Below are 21,525 nucleotides of genomic sequence, written 5' to 3' on the forward strand. Positions count from 1 at the left end.
AAGAGCTAAAGGGTTTCAGAGGTTCTTTTGGGATGATAAAATATTTTTGAAACTAGATAGAAGTGGTGATGGTGCAACAATGTGAATGCAAGTTTTCTGAATTGTACATTTCAAAATAGCTAATTGTATGCTATGTGAGTTTTACCTCCAAACAAACCAAAACAAAGCAAACAAGAGAGGCCACTACAGTGGAGTCAAATATTTATACTCAAAATTGAATTAAGAACAACCATATTGGAAAGTTTATATTGTAATATAGATAACAAAATGAACTGATACAAATCAACAAAATAGGTAAAGAATATGGCTAGATAATTATAAAGTGAGATAATGAGTGGTCAATATCATATAAAAAACACGTAAACCTTATCAGTTAGGTAAATTGCAAAGTCAAGTATCAAAAACTGCTGAGTGAATGTGTTGTAAAAGAGATGTCCTCACACAGTGCTGGTGGAAAAATATTTTGGGGAAAAATATGAAGAATTTTCAAAATATTTATACCCTTCATCTTAGTACTCTATTTCTAGGATTCTAACCTAAAGAAATAATGAGAAATTTGCACACAAAGATTTGTATGCAAAGATTCATATGGAGTTATTTATGAGATACTTATAAATGACTTATTAGAATAGTTAAATAAATTATGGCTAATTTTGTGATGCAATAAAAAGGTATTCAAACTATGTTTTAAAAGTTATTTATGAAAAAAATGATATTATGCTAAGTAAAATATGTCTTTACAAAATTTGATTTTAAGTGCATAACAATATACCTATAGTATTTCAGATTTTAACTATAAATGTAGGTATTTGTGTGCATAGAATAATATGGAAAATGCATAAATACCAACAGTATTTATTTCTAATTAGTGTAATGACAGTTATTTTTATGTTCTCCATTATCACTTTGTGTATTTTCAAAAATATTGTATAATGACTATTGCTTCCATGTAGGTTTTCAAAACAAACCTACAAACAAATTTCTGGCATCCACTAATGGCAAAGTAGGTTATATCAGATTAACCCTCATGCTGATAAACATTAAAATCTCTGGAAAAAATATGGAAAACAATTAATTGAAGGCATTGTAGAATGAACAAAAGCAGGCAGACCCTGGATGAGATTTAATCCTTGAAAGCAGGACAATAGAGAGGGTAAGTCCACAGTTATATAGTTTTCCCCTGAAAACACTCCTCAATCACGTGGCCACCAGATAGAACTCAAATAGAAAGCTAAAGACTTATTTCTTTAGGAGTCAAGAGATATAATTTGGGGCTCCAACAGGGGCTGGAAATTGAGAGAAAAAATATCAGAATTATAGGAAACACAGAGTAAGATCTCCAAAATGTGCATAGAAAATCCCCTAAAATTCTTCACAGACCACTAAATTATGCTTATTTTAGGCAAGAATCCAAGAAATCAAGGGGAAACCACAGGTAGAAGGCTAAAAATTCAAGCACAGGTAACTGCAGCTGCCTATTATAACAGAGAGAGGTTGGAGTTTAAGTCCCACCAAATTACTGAGGTTTGCTAACACCAGAGACTTTCCATTATAATCCCCAGAAGATCACATGTAATAAGAAAAGACCATGTGCATGAACTAAGGAATTTACCCTATAAATACAGGCATAACTGAAATTTGAACACAGTAACCAACCCACAGATCTAGAAATCTCAACATATACCAAGAAATGGACATTATAATGACAATCATACATGGACACAATTTTAATTTTAAGTAGTCTATGATAATTTAAAAATGCATACTGTAACCTCAAGGGCAACAATTAAAATTAAAACAATGGTATCACTGCAAGTTTGTATTTCATAATTATTAAAAAATTATCCTTCAGACTGATTTTTGACACATATCATCCTTGTGAATATATGAAAAGTGAACAGTTACTAAATAAATTGGTTATGTCCATGAAAAAAATCAATGATGACAAAAAGAGCTATGGATAATAAACCTACAGAACAGAGAAATAGGCATAAAAAAAGACTGGAATGACACAAATGAAGACAGAAAAATGGAAAGAACAGAGGGGACAAAAAGATTCTAACTCAAACATAACCCCCCACAAATGCTATAAATGTAAATGGATTAAACACTCAACATTTAAAGGCAGATACTTTCAAGCTAGGGAAAAATAAAAGGCAGATAAATGATGGAAAGTCAAAGGATATTAAAAGATTCAAACACTAAGCACAAGCAAGCTGGTGTAATATAGGCTTCAAGAAAAGGAGTATTGCCAGTAGTTGTGAGACATTTTATAATGCTGAAAGAACATATTAATAAAGAAAATTCAACAGTCTTATTAAATGTGTAGCAACTATAATTGAAATTCAAGATACATGGAAGAAAATTTTTCAGAAATACAAATATAAATAGAAAAATCCACATTCATAGTTGCAAATGTTAACATATATTTTAGTAGGTGATAGACAAATAAGCCAAAATGCAGATTTGAATGACACTGTTATCCAATGAGATCTGATAGAAGTTAACAGAACACTACACCTCTTAACAAGACAATGTACATATAACATTCATATAAATCTTATTTTAAGCCATGAAACCATTTGCAAAATACTTTAACAGTTTGAAACTTTACTGAGTATGCTCTCCAACCACAATAGAACTAAAGTAGAAATAAATACCATTAACATAGCTAGAAAAGTCCTAAATACTTAGAAAGTAACCAATCCAATTCTAAATAATTCAAGTATCAAATAAAAATCACAAAGAAACTGATATTTGTCTATGTGCATATGTGTGTAAGATTCATAGGAACAGTAATTTAAAAATCTATCAGTATTTGTGGAATTTAGTGAAAATAATGCTTAAGAGTAAATCTATACATTTAAATGCTTATTTTAGAAAAGAAGACAGGCTTAAAGTCAATAATCTAAGAATATATAAATGAATGGAAAGCCATAACATGATTATGGATTTGGAAACTCAATATTAAGAGAGCTATTATGCTCAAATTAATATATAAATTCAATTTAGTGCCAATCAATATCCAGTACACCTTTTGCTAGAAATTGACAAACTGATTCTAATATTCATATAGAAATTCAACACATCTAGAATAGCCAAAGCAATCTTGAAAAAGAACTCTATCCAAATTAAAGTCTTACTATAAAGCTGCACTAATCAAGACAGGGTGATGTTTTCACAAGAATGAGCATATAGACAAATGGAAAGAAAGAGACAGTCTAGAAATAGATTCAGAGTTATACATCTAATAGATTTTATAAGGTACGAAGTAATATAATGGGGAAACTTCAAAAAGAAGATATATAAATGATCCATGACACGAGAAGATGCACAAAATTGTCAAAATCATTAACAGTGTCAAAAGTTAAAAAAAAGTAAAGCCAATGATCCACTTAAGTAGTAATTAGTAAAAGTTGATTGTGCACACACAGAAAGACAGTTTGCAAACCAGGAGCATTCAACCAAAGTATGGAATAAAGCACAGAGATATATTTCTACAAAGCTGACCGGATAGTGTGAAGGCAGTGAGTGTTCATTCTTTACATTTATTGATTACAATATTCAACAAAAGACCTCATTGGGGCTTCTTAAGAGATTATCTTTGAATAGTGAAGTCTAGTTTTAAAAAAAGGTCATTTCTCTCTTTAGGTATGTTTATTCCTAGGTATTTTATTCTTTTTGATGTGATGGTAAATGGGATTGTTCTTTAATTTCTCTTTCTGATTTTTCATTGTTAGTATATAGGAATACAAGAGATTTCTGTGCATAAATTTTGTATCCTGAAACGTTACCAAATTCATTGATGAGCTCTAGTAGTTTTCTGGTAGTATCTGTAGGATTTTCTATGTTTAGTATCATGTCATCTGCAAACAGTGACAACTTTACTTCTTCTTTTCCTATTTGAAATCATTTCATTTCTTTTTCTTCTCTGATTGCTGTGTCTAAGACTTCCAAAACTATGTTGAATAAAAGTGGTGAGAGTGGACTCCTTTGTCTTGTTCCTGATTTAGAGGAAATGCTTTCAGCTTTTCACCACCGTTGAGTATGATGTTAACCGTAGGTTTGTCGTATATGGCCTTTATTATGTTGAGGTAGGTTCCCTCTATGCCCACTTTCTGGAGAGATTTCATAAATAGGTGTTGAAATTTGTCACAAGTTTTTTCTGCATCTATTGAAATGATCGTATGGTTTTTACTCTTCAATTAGTTGATGTGGTGTATCACACTGGTTGATTTGCTGATATTGAAAAATTCTTGCATCCCTGGGGTAAATCCCACTTGATCATGGTGTATGATCCTTTTAATGTATTTTTGGATTTGGATTGCTAGTATTTTGTTGAGGATTTTAGCATCTATGTTCATCAGTAATATTGGCCTGTACTTTTATTTTATTTTATATTTTTGTAAACCTTTGTCTTGTTTTGGTTTCAGGGTGATGATGGCCTCATAGAGTGAGTTTGAGAGTGTTCCTTCCTCTGCAATATTTTGGAAGAGTTTCAGAAGGATAGATGTTAACTCCTCTCTAAATGTTTGATAGAATCTGCCTGTGAAGCCATCTGGTCCTGGACTTCTGTTTGTTGGGAGTTTTTAACAACAGTTTCAATTTAGTACTTGTGATTATTCTGTTCATATTTTCTATTTCTTCCTGGTTCAGTCTTGAGAGATTGTACCTTTCTAAGAATTTTTCCATTTCTTCCAGGTTGTCCATTTTATTAGCATATGGTCTCTTATGATCCTTTGCATTTCTGTGGTGTCCACTGTAACTTCTCCTTTTTCATTTCTAATTTTATTGCTTTGAGCCCTCTTTTTCTTCTTGGTGAGCCTGGCTAAAGATTTATCAATTTTGTCTATATTTTTCAAAGAAAAGTCTTTTAGTTTCATGATATTTTCTATTGTTTTCTTCATTTCTATTTTATTTATTCCTGCTCTGATCAGATGAATGGATAAAGAAGATATGGTACATATATACGATGGAATATTACTCAGCCATTAAAATAATGAAATAATGACATTTGCAGAAACATGGATGGATCTGGAGATTATCATACTAAATGAAGTAAGTCAGACAGAGAAAGACAAATATGATATTTCTTATATGTGGAATCTAAAAAAGCAAAAAAGATATATGCAAAGAACTTATTTACAAGACAGAAACAGACTCATGACTTAGAGAATGAACTTATGGTTACCAAGGGAGGAAGCGTGGGGGGAAGTGTTGATTGGTAGTTTGGGTTGACATGTACACACTACTATATTTAAAATAGATAACAAGGACCTACTGTTTAGCACAGGACACTCTGTTCAATATTCTGTAATAACCTAAATGGAAAAAGAACTTGAAAAAAGAATAGATACATGTATATGTATAACGGAGTCATTTTGCTCTACATCTGAAACTATCACAACATTGTTAATCATCTATGCTCCAATATAAAATAAAAATAAAAAGTGAATAAATTAAAAAATAAATAAATGAATAAATAAATAAAAACAAAGCTATCTGTTCCCATATGTAAAACAGATCAGTGTTTGCCAGGGGCAGTGATGGGAAGAACTGACTGCAGCGGAGCACAACAAACATTTTTGGTTTATCAAACTGTTCTGTATCTTGACTGTGGTGGTGCTTGCATAACTGTGTGCATTTTTCAAAATTCATAGAACAGTACACCTAAAAATTGAGAAAATTATATGCATCTAATCTTAAAAAAATCAAAGCTTGATTAAACCAGATGTTCTACATTCTGGTAAAAGCCTTCCCAAGAAATTACACATAAAATGTCATATGTTTGTTTACTTTTGCCATCCCTTCTCAGCTTGAATAATTATTATGCTCTGTATACAGAGTTGGATTGGGAGACAGGAAGGGGCCTGGTATCTCTCATTTTTAAAAGTAAGTAAGCACAGAGTAAATAAATAAGTAAATGAGTAAGGAAAGAAGGAAGGAAATAAGTAAGGAATCTAAGTAAGAAATAAGTAAGTATCTTCTCTTAATATCACACTGAGTGTTCCCTATTTCTTTCTCACACCAGCAGAAAAATGTATTGAGAAGGAAATCTAGGAAACTAGTGCCTCCGTTTTCTTCCTTCCCACTCACTGTTTATCCCAACAAATATGGCTTTTTCTATATGCCATTTTAATTCCATTGTGGTCAGATAATATTCTTTTTTTTATTTATTATTTTAATTATGTTCAATCTGTTGAGATTTGTTTTATTGTCTAGGGTTTGTGTGTGTGTGTGTTTCATGTGCCCTACAAAAGAAAAGAATGTGTATTCTTTTATAGGTGGGTGAAGTAGTCTCTCTAATTGTCAATTAGATAAATTTTGTTGAAAGTGTTATTCAGGTCTTGGATATCTTTACTCATTTTCTAATTATTTGTTTTGTTTATTACTGAGAGAGACAGTTGAAGTCTCCAACTATATTTGTGGGTTTATCTACTTCACCTTTCAGTATTGTCAGTGTTTGCTTCATGTATTTTGGAGCTTTGTTGTTTGGTGTACACACATTTAGAATTATTATATTATCTTTGTTCTTGGTTATATTCTTTTTACTGAAATATACATTATCTTATATTAATGCAACTACTCCAGCTTTCTCTTGGTGTTGGTGTGTGTAGCTTTCTATCATTTAATTTAAACTTTTTATTTAAAGTGAATTTCTTATAGACATCAGGTGGTTGGGTGATGTTTTCTAAAACACAATCTGACAATTTTTGTCTTTCAATTTTTTTAGATCATTTAGATTTAGTTTAATTTTTGATATGGTTGGATATAGTGCTACTATTTTACCTTTTCTGTTTGTCCACTCTGTTTTGTTTTTCCTTTGGTCTTGCATTTGTGGCTTATTTTTGATTATATGAATATGTTTTTAGGTACTGAATTTTATTTACCCATTGGATTTTGGCTACAAGTACTCATTATTTTTGGAGGTATTTTTAGGGATTACAATATGCATATCTAACATTTCATAGCCTACTTAAATACTGTAATTCACATAAAATACGGAAGTCTTGCAATCATATAGGTAGTTCCCTTATCCTTCCTCATTGAACTTTATGATGTTGTGATCATTTGTATTACATATCCTCAAAACCCCAATAAATAATGTTATAACTTTAATATTCAGAGTCATATTTATTTTAAAGTATTTAAAAATATTATTTTATATGTACCCAGAGACTTACTGTTTCTGTTGCTCTTCCATCACTCTCAGATTTCCAAATTACCCTCTGGTTTTTTTCCCTTCATACTAAAGTACTTTCTTTAGTGTTTCTTTGGAACAATCTCAATGGAAGAAAATTTTCTTAGTTTCCCTTTATTCTAGACTTTATTAAGCCTTAATTTCTGGTCTTCATCATTTTTTATGAGAAATAGCTCTGATATAAACCAAGAAAAGATGTATAGATTTATATACAGAATTAAAAGATCTTTTTCATCTCTCTTTCTCTTAGAGTTTCCCCCACATTCCTTGCCTTGAAGGGACTGTCTTTTCACTCTCTCTGGCTAGAAAATTTGTTCTACATTAGAGTGTTAGCCACTTACATTACTGCTTCACCAAGAAGCAACATGACTGGGGCCTGGCCTTGGGTCAAAGCCACAAGAGAAAAAGAAAGGTAGAGACAACAGAAAGAATTTTGATTCTATGGTAATTGTTTCTCCAAGCTTTGACAACCCTTCATGATTCATATGTTTTTGATTACTTTTAATAGTCCTCAGGTAATTGTGTTTTTTTAAATGTTTTTATTGTGATAAAGTACATATAATGTAAAATTTACCAACTTAATTTTTATGTGTACAATTCAGTGGTATTAAATATATTAAAAATATTGTGCAACCATCACCACCATATATCTCTGGAATTTTTCAGTTTGTAAAACTAAAACTCTATACCCATTAATTAATAACTTTCTATTTCCCCCAATACCCAGCCAAGGGCAACCATAGTTCCTCTTTCTGTCTCTATGATTTTGACTACTCTAAGTACTTCAAATAAGCAAAATAATAAAGTATTTGTATTTTTGTGACTAAATTATTTCACCTAGCATAATATCCTCAGTGTTCATCCATGTTGTAGCATATATCAGAATTTCCTTCATTTTTAGGACACAATAATATTCCATTGCACATACGTACCATATTCTACTTATCCATTTATCTGTTGATAGACTATTTTGTTGTTTTCACATTTCAGCTATTTTGAATAATGTTACTATGATGATGAGTGTACAAACATCTCTTCAAGACCTGCTTTCAATATGCTTTCAATATGTTTTGGTGTATAACCAGAAGAGGAATTAATGGATCATATGATAATTCTATAATTTTTTTTAAGGAACTGCCATATTATTTTCCATAGCAGCTGCACAACTTTACATTCCCACCAACAAGGCACAAATGTTCCACAAGGATGTGGCTACAGCTAGACAAAAGTAAAGAAGTGTGTGTTCCCATGGAGGATTCCCATCTTTACTAACACTTGTTATTTTAGTTTTGTCTTTGTTTTGTTTTTTGTTATTCTAGCCATCTCAGTGAGTGTGAGGTGGTATCTCATAATTTTGATTTGCATTTTCCCAGGAATTAATGATGTTGAGTATCATTTCAGATCCTTATCGACCATTTGCTTATCATCTTTGGAAAGATGTCTATTCCAGTCCTTTGCCCATTTTTAAAACTGGGCTGTTTGTTTTCTTGTTGTTTAATTTGAGTTTGTTATATATTCTAGATATTAATCCTTACCAGATATACAATTTGCAAATATTTTCTCTCATCCTGTGGACTGTATTTTTACTGTCAATAGTAACTTTTGATGAACAAATTAATTAGTAGTAACTTTTGATGAACAAATTAAAAACAAAATTTTCATGATGTCTGATTTGTCCATTTTTTCTTTTGTTACCTGTGCCTTTAGTGATATATCCAAGAAATTATTGCCAAATGCCAAATATAATATTGTGAAGCTTTTCCTCTATGTTTTCTTCTAAGAGTTTTGCTGTTTTAGCTCTTATATTTAGGTATTTGGTCCATTTTGAGTTAATTTTTATATACGGTGCTAGGTAAGAGTCCAAATTCATTCTTTTGCATGTGGATATAGTGTTTTCCCAGCAGCATTTATTGAAAATATTGTCCTTTCCCCATTAAATGGTATTGGCACCCTTGTTGAAAATCATTTTATTTCTCATTTTTCTATTCTAATGGTCTATATATCTATCTTTATACCAGTACCACACTCTTGATTAATTTTGTAACAGGTTTTGAAAGTATGAAATGTGAGTCCTCCCGCTTTGTTTTCTAAGATTGTTTTGGCTAGTCAACATGCCTTGAGAGTCCATATAAATTTTTGAATAGGATCTTCTATTTCTACAAAAAATCACTGGAATTTTGATAGATTACATTGACTCTGTGGATCACTTCGCATAGTATTGGCATGTTAACAGCATTAAGTCTTCCTATACATGAACATGTGATGTTTTATTTATTTATATCTCCTTTAATTTCTTTAAGCAATGTTTTGTATCATGGCACAAGACTTACACCTAAGTATTTATTCTTCCTAAGTATTTATTCTTTTGGATGTCATTATAAATGGGATAGTTTTCTTAATTTCCTTTTCAGATTGTCTATTTTTAGTGTACAGAAATGCAACCGCTTTTGTCTTTTGACTTTGTATCCTTCTACTTTACTAGTTCTAACTTCTATTAGTTCTAACCAAATAAAGGGAGAGAAAAACCATGATCATCTCATTTGATGGAGAAAAAGTATTTGACAAAATTTATTAGCCTAATTTATTTGTTCTAACCATTTTTGTGTGTGTGCACTCTTTAGAGATTATACATATAAAATTGTATAAATTTTAAACAGAGACAATTTTACTTCCCTTCTAATTTGGATGACTTTTATTTATTTGTCTTGCCTAATTTCTCTGGTTAGAATTTCCAGTACTGTGTTGAATAAAAGTGATGAAAGTAGGCATCCCTACCTTTTTCCTGATCGTAAAGGAAAACCTTTCAGTTTTCCACCATTGAGTATAGTTCACTGTGGATATTTCATATATGGCTTTCATTATGCTGAGGTAGCTTCCTTCTATTCCTATTTTAAGTGTTTTTATCATAAAAATGTGTTGAATTTTGTCAAATGCTTTTTTCCATCAAATAATATGATTATGTGTTTTTTCCTTTCACTTGGTAAATGTAGTGTATTACTGATTGATTTTTGCATGTTGAACAACTGTTGCTTTCCAGGAATAGTTTGTACTTGGTCTTGTTATTTAATTCCTTTAATATGCTGCTGAATTTGTTTTTTTGGTATTTTATTAAGGAATTTTGTATCAATGCTTATCAGGGATATTGGCCTATAGTATTCGTTTTTTTTCAGTGTTTTGGTCTGGATTTTTATCAGAATAATACTGGCCTCACAGAATAAGTTTGAAAGTGTTTCCTCCTCTTCAATATTTTGGAAAAGTTTGAGAGGGATTCATGGTAGTTCTTCTTTATATGTTTGGTAGAATTCACCAATAAAACCATCAGGTCCAGGGTTTTTCTTTTTGGGAGATTTTTGATTATTGATCCAATCTTCTTACTTGTTATACGTCTGTTCAGATTTTCAATTTCTTCATGATTTAATTTTTGTGGGTTGGTGTTCTTACAAATTTCTCTCTTTTGTGTAGGTTGTCCAATGTTTGTGTACAATTAATCATAGCACACTCATAATCATTTTTATTTCTACATAATCAGTATTAACGGCCCACTTCAATCTAATTTTAGTAATTTGAATTTTCTCTTTTTCCCTTTTTCTTACTAAATATTTGTAAATATGTTGCTTTTCAAAGAATTAAGTATTAGTTTTATTGATTTTCTACTGTTTTTTATTCTCTATTTCATTTATTTCTGGTCTAATTTTTATTATTCCTTCCTTCTGCTACTTTAGGATTTAGTTTATACTTTTATTTTTTTTTTTTTTGCGGTATTCAGGCCTCTCACTGTTGTGGCCTCTCTCATTGTGGAGCACAGGCTCCGGACGCACAGGCTCAGTGGCCATGGCTTATGGACCCAACCGCTCCACGGCATGTGGGTTCTTCCCAGACCGGGACATGAACCCGTGTCCCCTGCATCAGCAGGTGGACTCTCAACCACTGTGCCACCAGGGAAGCCCTGGATTTAGTTTATACCTTTTTTGCTACTTCCTTAAATTATAAAGTTAGGTTGTTGATTTGATATCTTTTTTCTTTTTTAATGTAAGCATTTATAACTCTAAAATTTCCCCTTATACTTGTTCACCGTGCTTCCTATGTTTTGGTATGCTGTGTTTTCATTTTCACTAATCTCCTTGTATCTTCTAATTTCCCTTGTGACTTTTTCTTTCATCCATTGATTGTTTAATAGTGTGTTGCTTAATTTCCAACAATTTGTGAATTTTCCGGTTTTATTGCTATTATTGATTTCTAGCTTTCTCCAATTGTAGTTTGGAAGTTACTTTGTTCAATAACTTTTTGAGGTCTATTGAGATTCTAATTTGTAGCCTGACATATGTCTATCCTGAAAAATGTCTCATGTTCTCTTGAGAAGAATTTGTATGCTTTTGTTATTGGGTAGAGTGTTCTCTATATGTTTGTTAGATCTAGTTGGTTTTTTTATATTGTTTAACTCCTCTGTTTCCTTACTTATCTTCTGTATGGTTTTTGCATACGTTATTGAGAGTGGGGTATTGAAATTTTCAACCATTTTTATTGAATTTTCTACTTGTTCTTTAAGTTCTGTCATATTTTTTTTTTGCTTTATATATTTTGATGGTGTGTTATTAGATGCATAAATATTTATAATTATTAAATCTTCTGGCTGTATTAAACCTTTTATTAATATCTATTGTCTTTGTCTCTTTTAATTTTGATTTAAAATCTATTTTTTTTTCCTGATACTAGTATAGCCACTGCTGTTCTCTTTTGCATGGAACTATTGCATAGAATATCATTTACCATCTCTTTATTTTCAATATATTTGTATTTGGATCTAGAGTCTCTTGTAGATAGCATAAAATTGGATCAGGTTTTCATCCATTTTGCCATTCTCTGTCTTTCATTGGAGAGTTTAATCCTTTAACATTTAAAGTGATCACCAGTATGGAGAGACTTACTTTTGTCATTTTGCTATTTAGTTTTTGTATGCCTTATACATTTTGTTCCCCATTTCCTGCATTATTGACATTTTGAGTTTACTTAATTTTTTTGTAGGAAAATGTTTAAATTCCTTTATTTCCTTCTGTATATATTCTACAGCTATTTGGGGGTTTCCATGGAGACTATATCTAACATCTTAAATTTATAACACATTAATTTGAATTATTACTATCTTAACTTCAATAACATACAAAACCTTTACTCCTTTACAGCTCTGCCCACACTCCTTTTGGTTTTTGATGTCACAATATTATGTCTTTATACATTGTGTGTCCCAAAACATAAACTTATAATTCTTTTAAATGTTAATCTCCTAAATTATGCAGAAAGCAAAATATGGATTATTCGCATTTAGATAATTTTTTAAAAATTGTATTAGTCTCTGAAATCACATGCAAAACATAGTGGAGTTAAAAAACATTATTACAATATTACTAGCTTTATGTATTTTATGAACTTAAAGTACTGTCCATGTTTTTTAAATTATCAAATTCTTTATTTATTCACATGACTTCAAGTTATTGTCTAGAGTCATTTTATATCATCCTGAAGGACTCTCACGAACATTTTTATAGGTCAGGTCTGATGGTAAGAAACCTTCAACTTTTATTTAACGGAATAATCATATATTCTCCCTCACTCTTAAAGAACATTTTTGGTAGATATAGAATTCTGGGTTAACTTTTTTTTTTTTTTTAGCTCTTTGAATATACTGGTCCACTGCTCTCTAGCCTCCACTTTTTCTGATGAAAAATCTGCTAATAATCTTTTGAGGATTCCTTGCATGTAACAAGTCAATTCTCTCTGGCTGATTGCAAGATTCTTTCAGTTTCTAAAGGCTGATTAAAATGTCTAGGTGTTTGCCTTTTGGGGTTAATCCTATTTGGAGTTTGTTGAACTTCTTTGGTGTTTTTATTTATGTCTTTGATTAAATCTGGGAAGTTTACAGCCATTAATTTTTCTCTCTCTCTTTACTTTCTGGAACCCCACAGTGAATATCTGGATCTGTTTGATTGTGTCCCATGAGTTCCTTAGGCTCTGATTACATTTTTCAGTCTTTTTTCTTTATGTTCTTTATAATGAATAATTATTGTCCTATCTTCAGATTCACTGATTATTTCTTCTGCATGGATAAATCTGTCTCCAAATCCCTCCAGTAAAATTTTCATTTCAGAAATTTTATTTTTCAGGTCCAGAATTTTTTTTTAATATTTTCTGTCTCTATTGATATTTCCATTTTGCTTATTAATCATTCTCTAACTTCTTTCACATCTTCTTTTAGTTCTTTAAACATCATTAAGACAGTTGCTTTAAAGTATTTTTGTCATAGATCTGCCAATAGGCCTTTTTCAGATTCTGCCAGTGTGATTGTTGTCTAGGTGGGGAGACAGATTCTAATGCTTCCTACAACACAATGTTCTTCTCCAACAGAATCTTCTCTGTTGCGTAATTGCTTTTTGTATTTTGTTCAGAGTTTTCTGTTCTAATCAGCAGGAGAGATAGGCTATAGTAGATTTATTTAATTTTAGCTAGAATCATTTAAATGGTTGCTTAAAATACATGCGTGTGTAACTTTGAAATAAACACAAATAGTTAATCTAATTTGATTTTATGTCAAACCATTTTCAAAAATAGAAATTTAATATCACTATACAAATAAATATAAATTATATTGTTTATCCCATCACTACTATTATCAAATGTATTATGTACAGGAAATAAAAAAAGATGTGTATTTGTCCTATGCATTAGATTTGTTTATAAATTTTCTAGACATAATAAGTTATCCTTCAAAACAAGTTTTCTCAGCACATGCAGATGGCTAAAAAGCACATGAAAATATGCTCAACATCACTAATTATCAGAGAAATGCAAATCAAAACTACAATAAGGTATCACCTCACACTGGTCAGAATGACGATCATCAAAAAGTTCACAAACAATAAGTGCTGGAGAGGGTGTAGAGCAAAGGGAACCCTTCTACACTGTTGGTGAAAATATAAATTGGTACAACCACTATGGAGAACAGTATGGAGGTTCCTTAAAAAACTAAAAATAGAACTACCATATGATCCAGAAATTCCACTTCTGGGCATATATCTGGAGAAAACCATAATTCAAAAAGATATATGCACCCCAATGTTCATTGCAGCACTATTTACAATAACCAAGACATGAAAGCAATCTAAATGTCCATTGACAGAAGAATAGATAAAGAAGATGTGGTACATATACACAATGGAATATTACTCAGACATAAAAAGGAATGAATAATGTCATTTGCAACAACATGGATGGACCTAGAGATTATCGTACTAAGTGAAGAAAGTCAGACAGAGAAAGACAAATATCATGTGATATCACTCATATGGGGAATCTAATTTTAAAAATGATATAAGTGAACTTATTTACAAAACAGAAACAGACTTACAGATATCAAAAAACAAACTTATGGGCTTCCCTGGTGGCACAGAGGTTAATAATTCACCTGCCAATTCAGGAGACACAGGTTAAGAATTCGCCTGCCAATGCAGGAGACACGGATTTGAGCCCTGGTCCGGGAAGATCCCACATGCCACGGAGCAACTAAGCGCCTGCGCCACAACTACTGAGCCTGTGCTCTAGAGCCCAGAAGCCACACCTACTGAGCCTGTGTGCCACAACTACTGAAGCCCGCGCACCTAGAGCCCATGCTCTGCAACAAGAAAAGCCATGGCAATGAGAAGCCAGTGCACTGCAATGAAGAGAAACCCCCACTTGCCGCAACTAGAGAAGGCTCGCACAGAGCAACAAAGACCCGACGCAGCCAAAAATAAATAAAAATAAAAACAAACAAACAAAAAAAAACCCAGTGGTTATCAAAGGAGAAACGTGGGGGGGAGGGATAAATCAGGATCTTGTAATGAACATACACACACTACTATACATAAGATAGATAACCAACAAGGACCTACTGTATAGCACAGGGGACTCAACCCAGTATTTTGTGATAACCTATATGAGAAAAAAAAATCTAAAAAAGAATAAATATGTGTAATGTATAACTGAATCAATTTGCTATGCACCTGAAACTATCACATTGTAAATTAACTATACTCCAATATAATTTTTTTAAAAAACTTGAAAAAAAAAAAAACAAGTTTTCTCAGTGTGTTCTATATATTTCAGTAATTATTTTTTTGACTTTTAGAAGTCCCGGATCAAACAAAATTAAGCATAATGTTCTGGAGCTTCCAGTGAATAGTCAGGAGGGCAATATATTTTACCATGCAATCTTTCCAAATAGCATCTCAATAGTTTAGAGTGCTACAAAACCATTTTAAAGTATCTCTTAATTATCCATCTGTATTAATATTATCTAATAGTCAATAAAAAATTATTTCATGGAATTACTTAGGAAATTAGTTGGCTCATAGGATTGAGGGTAGCACTGTTAAAATGGAAATAATTCTACCTTGGTATTAAATTAGAGTTGAATCTAGCAGGAGATATTCATTTTAGTCTGAAGGGCTACAAGAAAAATGAAAAGTTTTACTAAATTTACATCAAAGTAATTATGCATTCAAAGAGTAATAAGCAGTCATGTACAGGAAGGGAAATATCCATATTGGTTTGACTGTTCAGAGTTTTGCTTTATGAAATGATGAATTAGTGTAGTGGTTGGCAAAAAATAATAATAATTGCAGTAAAACTACTACATTTAAATAAATAATTGTTTATATACCGGATGAAAAGTGACTACAATATGAATATTTCTTTTAATATTTTTCTGATGCACTTTGATTTTATACAGCTTTACCCTACTAGTTATGGTGAAATTAGAGCACTCACTACTATCAAGCTGCACACTTTCCACTCTCATTTTCATGTTTAGCAAACATTTGCACACCTACTATAAATAGAGGTAATCAGTGACAAGCATTGTAGATAGCAGAATAGATTACAGATGTTTTGGGGATTGAATTCTAAATTCTCCTGATTTAAACTTACAAAACCAGACTAAAATCTATTTCTATGCACTTTGATATTTAATTATCTAGAAGCATAGAAACATTGTCACCCAAAAAGTGTTTTATTGTAAAAATTCATTTAAGTAATGTATGATTTTAAATTACAAAGCTCTCTTCTAATCTTGTTTTTATAATGAAATTTATTTAAGTCTAATATAAGCGTAATGTAATGTGTCTTCTGTATCAAAAAATGAATGTAGAGAATAAATACATTATTTCTTCTTCAGCAGATCTCTTTTTAATCTCAGAGCTATGGAGTAATTTTTTTCCTCTGAGCAAACTGATGAGGATTCCAAACTAATATTTGGTAAAATGAGAAGTCTTTAAAAATATGGTTTTATCATATTCTACAGCCTCCTTAACTTCCCAAGGGTGCTCCTTTTTAATCCCAGCCTTAATTTTAACATGATATTGTTTGCTCTGCATTATCAAATATGAGATAATGTACATGCACATTGAAACGCTCTGAAGAAAATATTTTGTAAATATTCTTTATTTGATAAATTCTTTTAAACCAGTATCCCCAGTTTTTACATTATTTTATAAATTAACTTTAATAGATGGAACAGGAATATAATTCCATAAATAAAATTTCCTTCTATTTGATTAAACTTCATTGTGTTTGCAATATAATATTTTTTGTAGAACTAGTCCTTTCCAATGATCTAGAAACTGGGTTGTATAAAAATAATCCATATGGAAATATAAGTATCTGTGGAGGAGGTAAACAGTTGTATATGATTTAGAGAAATGATGCAGGAAAATCAGTTGCAAATCCAAAATAAAAACGAAGTTATGTCTCCCAAAATGCTTTTCATATTTATTTAGCATTTTAATTTCTTTACATTTATTTAGGCATTGTCATTTCTTAATTTTTTTTAACAAAATGAACACTTTTTGTTTTGTTATGCTTTGTTTCCCTTCATTACAGGGATCCCATAATAGGTGATTTCCACTTAATTAGGAAATGAAGACATGAAGTTTCAGACTTGCACTCTGAAAATTCTGTCAGGAGTAACAGGGGAATTGAAGTGCATTTGATCCCTTTGCTGGATGCAGAGGCTTCTCTACTTTGCCTGAGTTTTTAGGAATACATAAGCCTACAACAAGACATACCTCATGAGCATATCAAAACTGATACAAGACCAAACTTCATAGGTGTTACCAAAGTAAATGTGTATATGCATTGTTCTTAGCTTCCCACACTTTGGAATTGTTCAATAGAAATACATTCTAAAAGCAGAAAGTAGAATCATTGTATAAACAGTTATTATTTAAGATTGACTAATTACAATGTAATTTTCTTCTAACAAAAGACTTTTTGAAGAAAAAAAGAATTTAATCTTTCTCCTTGATTCTTGCAAAAAGTATTAGGTACTTATTAAATAGATATGTTTTAAAAGCAACTGATAACTTATGAAAATTATGCAATTTATTTTAAACTATCATATATATGAATTTATCGCATGGTGAGTGTGATCCTAAAATATACAGTTTAATAAGGTTTGAAAAATGTATCCAGTTGTAAGTTCATATTACATTAAAATATAAAATATTTTTATCACCCCCAAAAGTTACCTTGTGACTCTTTGTACAGTCAGTCCCTTCTCTATCTCTACAGTCCCTAGTAACCATTCATTTTCTGCCAATAGTTTTTATTTTTTTTTTATTTTTGCCTATTCTATAGAGGCATATAAATAGAATTATACAATGTGTAGCCTTAACATAATGTTTTTGAGATATATAGATATGTAATATTTTGTTTCTCAAGTATCCAATTGATATTCATTTGAATTGCTTCCAGTTTTGGCTATAATGTATAAAGCTGCTGTGAGCATTAGTACAGAGGTCTTTTTGTAGGCATATGTTTTCATTTTTTGAATAAAAACCAGAAGTGGGCATGCTGGATTGAATGGTAAGTGATACATTTAATTTCATAAGAAACTTCCATACTGTTTTCTAAAGTTGCTATGCCATTTTGCATTGCTACTAGAAATGGATGGGAGTTTCAATTATTGCACATCCTCAACAGCATTTGGTATCGTCAGTCTTTTAAATTTTAAATCATTCTAAAAAGGAGTTAGTGATATCGCATTGTTTCGTTAATTTGCATTTCCTTAATGATTAATGGTATTAAGCATCTTTTCACATTGTTACTTGTTAGCTCTATATCTTATTTGGAGAAGTTTTTGTTCAATTATTTTTGCTTATTGTTACTGAGTGACTTGACTTCTTATTGTCTTTTAATAATTCTTCATATAATCTGGAACCAAGGTCTTTATCAGAAAAGCATTCTGTAAACTAAAGTGTATGACTTACCTTATTTGTTAGCAATATATCTCAAAGAGCAGGTTTCAATTTTGACCAAGTCCATCCAACCTATATTTTTTTTTCTAATGCAGTATATGCTTTTGTGTCTTAACTGATAAATTATTGTTTAACCTAAGTTCCCAAACATTTAACTTAAGGCTTAGTCTGGACATTGTGTAGTTTTAGCTCTTCCATTCAAAACTATAATCCCTTTTCAGTTAATTATTGTACTGTATATTATTTAAGGTAAGGGTTGAGATTAATTATTTTCTTTTGTCAGTTTATGTGCAATTTTTCCATAATATCATGAAAAGACTTTCCTCATCAAATTACATGACCACTTTTATTGCAAATAAATTAACCATATTATGTGTATGTCTAGTTATGAGCTTTCTATTCTGTTGCTTTGTTATATTTTTGTGACTATAAATCAAAACCGTGCAGCCTTGACCTCTATATATTTACAATAGTCCTGAAATCATGAGTTTTCTCTTCATCTTTGTACGTGTCATCTTAAATAGCAGAACAATATACTTAAAATATTATAAATCCATGACAGCACGGAAAAGAAAAAGAAAAAAACAGAAAGAGTATCATCAGATGTATAAAACCATTGAAGGAATAATTAAGAATATAATAAACAGGGGAGTTCCGGGAAGATGGCAGAAGAGTAAGAGGCAGAGATCACCTTCCTCCCCACAGATACACCAGAAATACATCTACACGTGGAACAACTCCTACAGAACACCTACTTAACGCTGGCAGAAGACCTCAGACCTCCCAAAAGCCAAGAAACTACCCCATGTACCTGGGTAGGGCAAAAGAAAAAAGAAAAAACAGAGACAAAAGAATAGGGATTGGACCTGCACCAGTGGGAGGGAGCTGTGAAGGAGGAAAGATTTCCACACACTAGGAAGCCCCTTCACGGGCAGATACTGTGGGTGGCAGAGGGGGGAAGCTTTGGAACCGTGGAGGAGAGCTAAGCTACAGGGGTGCAGAGGGCAAAGTGGAGACATTCCTGCACAGAGGATCTGTGCCAACTGGCACTAACCAGCCCGAGAGGCTTGCCTGCTCACCCGCCGGGGCAGGCGAGGCTGCGAGCTGAGGCTCGGGCTTCGGTCGGAGCCCAGGGTGAGGACTGAGGTTGGCGGCGTGAACACAGCCTGCAGAGGGTTGGTGCACCACAGCTAGCCAGGAGGGAGTCCAGGGAAAAGTCTGGACCTGCCGAAGAGGCAAGAGACATTTTCTTCCCTCTTTGTTTCCTGGTGCACGAGGACAGGGGATTAAGAGTGCTGTTTAAAGGAGCTCCAGAGACAGGCCCCAGTCACGGCTAAAAGTGCGGAACCCAGAGATGGGCATGACTCTAAGGCTGTTGCGGCCGCCACCAAGAAGCCTGTGTGCGAGCACAGGTCTCTATCCACACACCCCCTTCCGGGGATCCTGTGCAGCCCGCCACTGCCAGGGTCCCGGGGTCCAGGAGAGACCCAGAGAAAGCACGGCGCGCCTCAGGCTGGTGCAACGTCCTGCTGGCCTCTGCCGCCGCAGGCTCGCCCTGTACTCCGTGCCACTCCCTCCCCCCGGCCTGAGTGAGCCAGAGTCCCCGAAGCAGCTGCTCCTTTAACCCCATCCTGTCTGAGTGAAGAACAGACGCCCTCCAGCGACCTACATGCAGAGGCAGGGCCAAATCCAAAGCTGAGCCCCTGGGACCTGTGAGAACAAAGAAGAGAAAGGGAAATCTCTCCCAGAAGCCTCAGAAGCAGAGGATTAAAGCTCCACAATCAATGTGATGTACCCTGCATCTGTGGAATACATGAATAGACACGAATCATCCCAAATTGAGGAGGTGGACTTTGAGAGCAAGATTTATTATTTTTTCCCCTTTTCCTCTCTTTGTGAGTGTGTATGTATATTCTTCTGTGTGAGACTTTGTCTGTAGAGCTTTGTTTCCACCATTTGTCCTAGGGTTCTATCTGTCCATTTTTTTTTGGTTGTTTGTTTTTGGGTTTTTTTCTTAATAATTATTTTTTATGTTAATTATTTTATTTTATTTTACTTTATCTTCTTTTTCTTCCTTCCTTTCTCTCTTCCTTCCTCTTTCTTTCTTTCTTTCTTTCTTTCTTTCTTTCTTTCTTTCTTTCTTTCTTTCCTTCCCTCCTTTAGACAATGAATCATCCCAAATTGAGGAGGTGGACTTTGAGAGCAAGATTTATGAATTTTTTCCCCTTTTCCTCTTTTTGTGAGTGTGTATGTGTATGCTTCTGTTTGATATTATGTCTGTCTAGCTTTGCTTACACCATTTGTCCTAGGGTTCTATCCATCCTTTTTTATTTTTTCTATTTTTTTCTTAATAATTATTTTTCATTTTAATAACCTATTTTATTTTATCTTACTTTATTTTATTTTACTTTATCTGATTTCTTTCTTTTTATCATTCCTTCTCTCCTTCCTTCCTTCCTCCCTCCCTCCCTCTTTCTTTCTCTCCCTCCCTCCCTCCCTCCTTTCTTTCTTTCTTTCTTTCTTTCTTTCTTTCTTTCTTTCTTTCTTTCTTTCCACTTCTACTAATTCTTTCTTTCTAATCTTTCTACTTTTTATTCTGAGCAGAGTGGATAAAAGGCTCTTGGTGCTGCAGCCAGGAGTCAGTGCTGCGCCTCTGAGGTGGGACTGCCAACCTCAGGACACTGGTCCACAAGATACCTCCAAGTTCCACATAATATCAAATGGTGAAAAACTCTCAGAGATCTCGATCTCAACACCAGCAGCCAGCTTCACTCAACGACCAGCAAGCTACAGTGCTAGACAACATATGCCAAACAGCTAGCAAGACAGGAACACAACGTCACCTATTAGCAGAAAGGATGCCTAAAATCAAAACAGGTCCACAGATACCCCAAAACACACCAACAGGCATGGACTTACCCACCAGAAAGGCAAGATACAGCCTCATCTACCAGAACACAGGCACTAGTCCCCTCCACCAGGAAGACTACACAACCCACTGAAACAACCTTAGCTACTGGGGACAGACACCAAAAACAA

Source organism: Phocoena phocoena, chromosome 1 (assembly GCF_963924675.1).
Source record: "Phocoena phocoena chromosome 1, mPhoPho1.1, whole genome shotgun sequence".
In the NCBI taxonomy this organism is placed as follows: domain Eukaryota; kingdom Metazoa; phylum Chordata; class Mammalia; order Artiodactyla; family Phocoenidae; genus Phocoena; species Phocoena phocoena.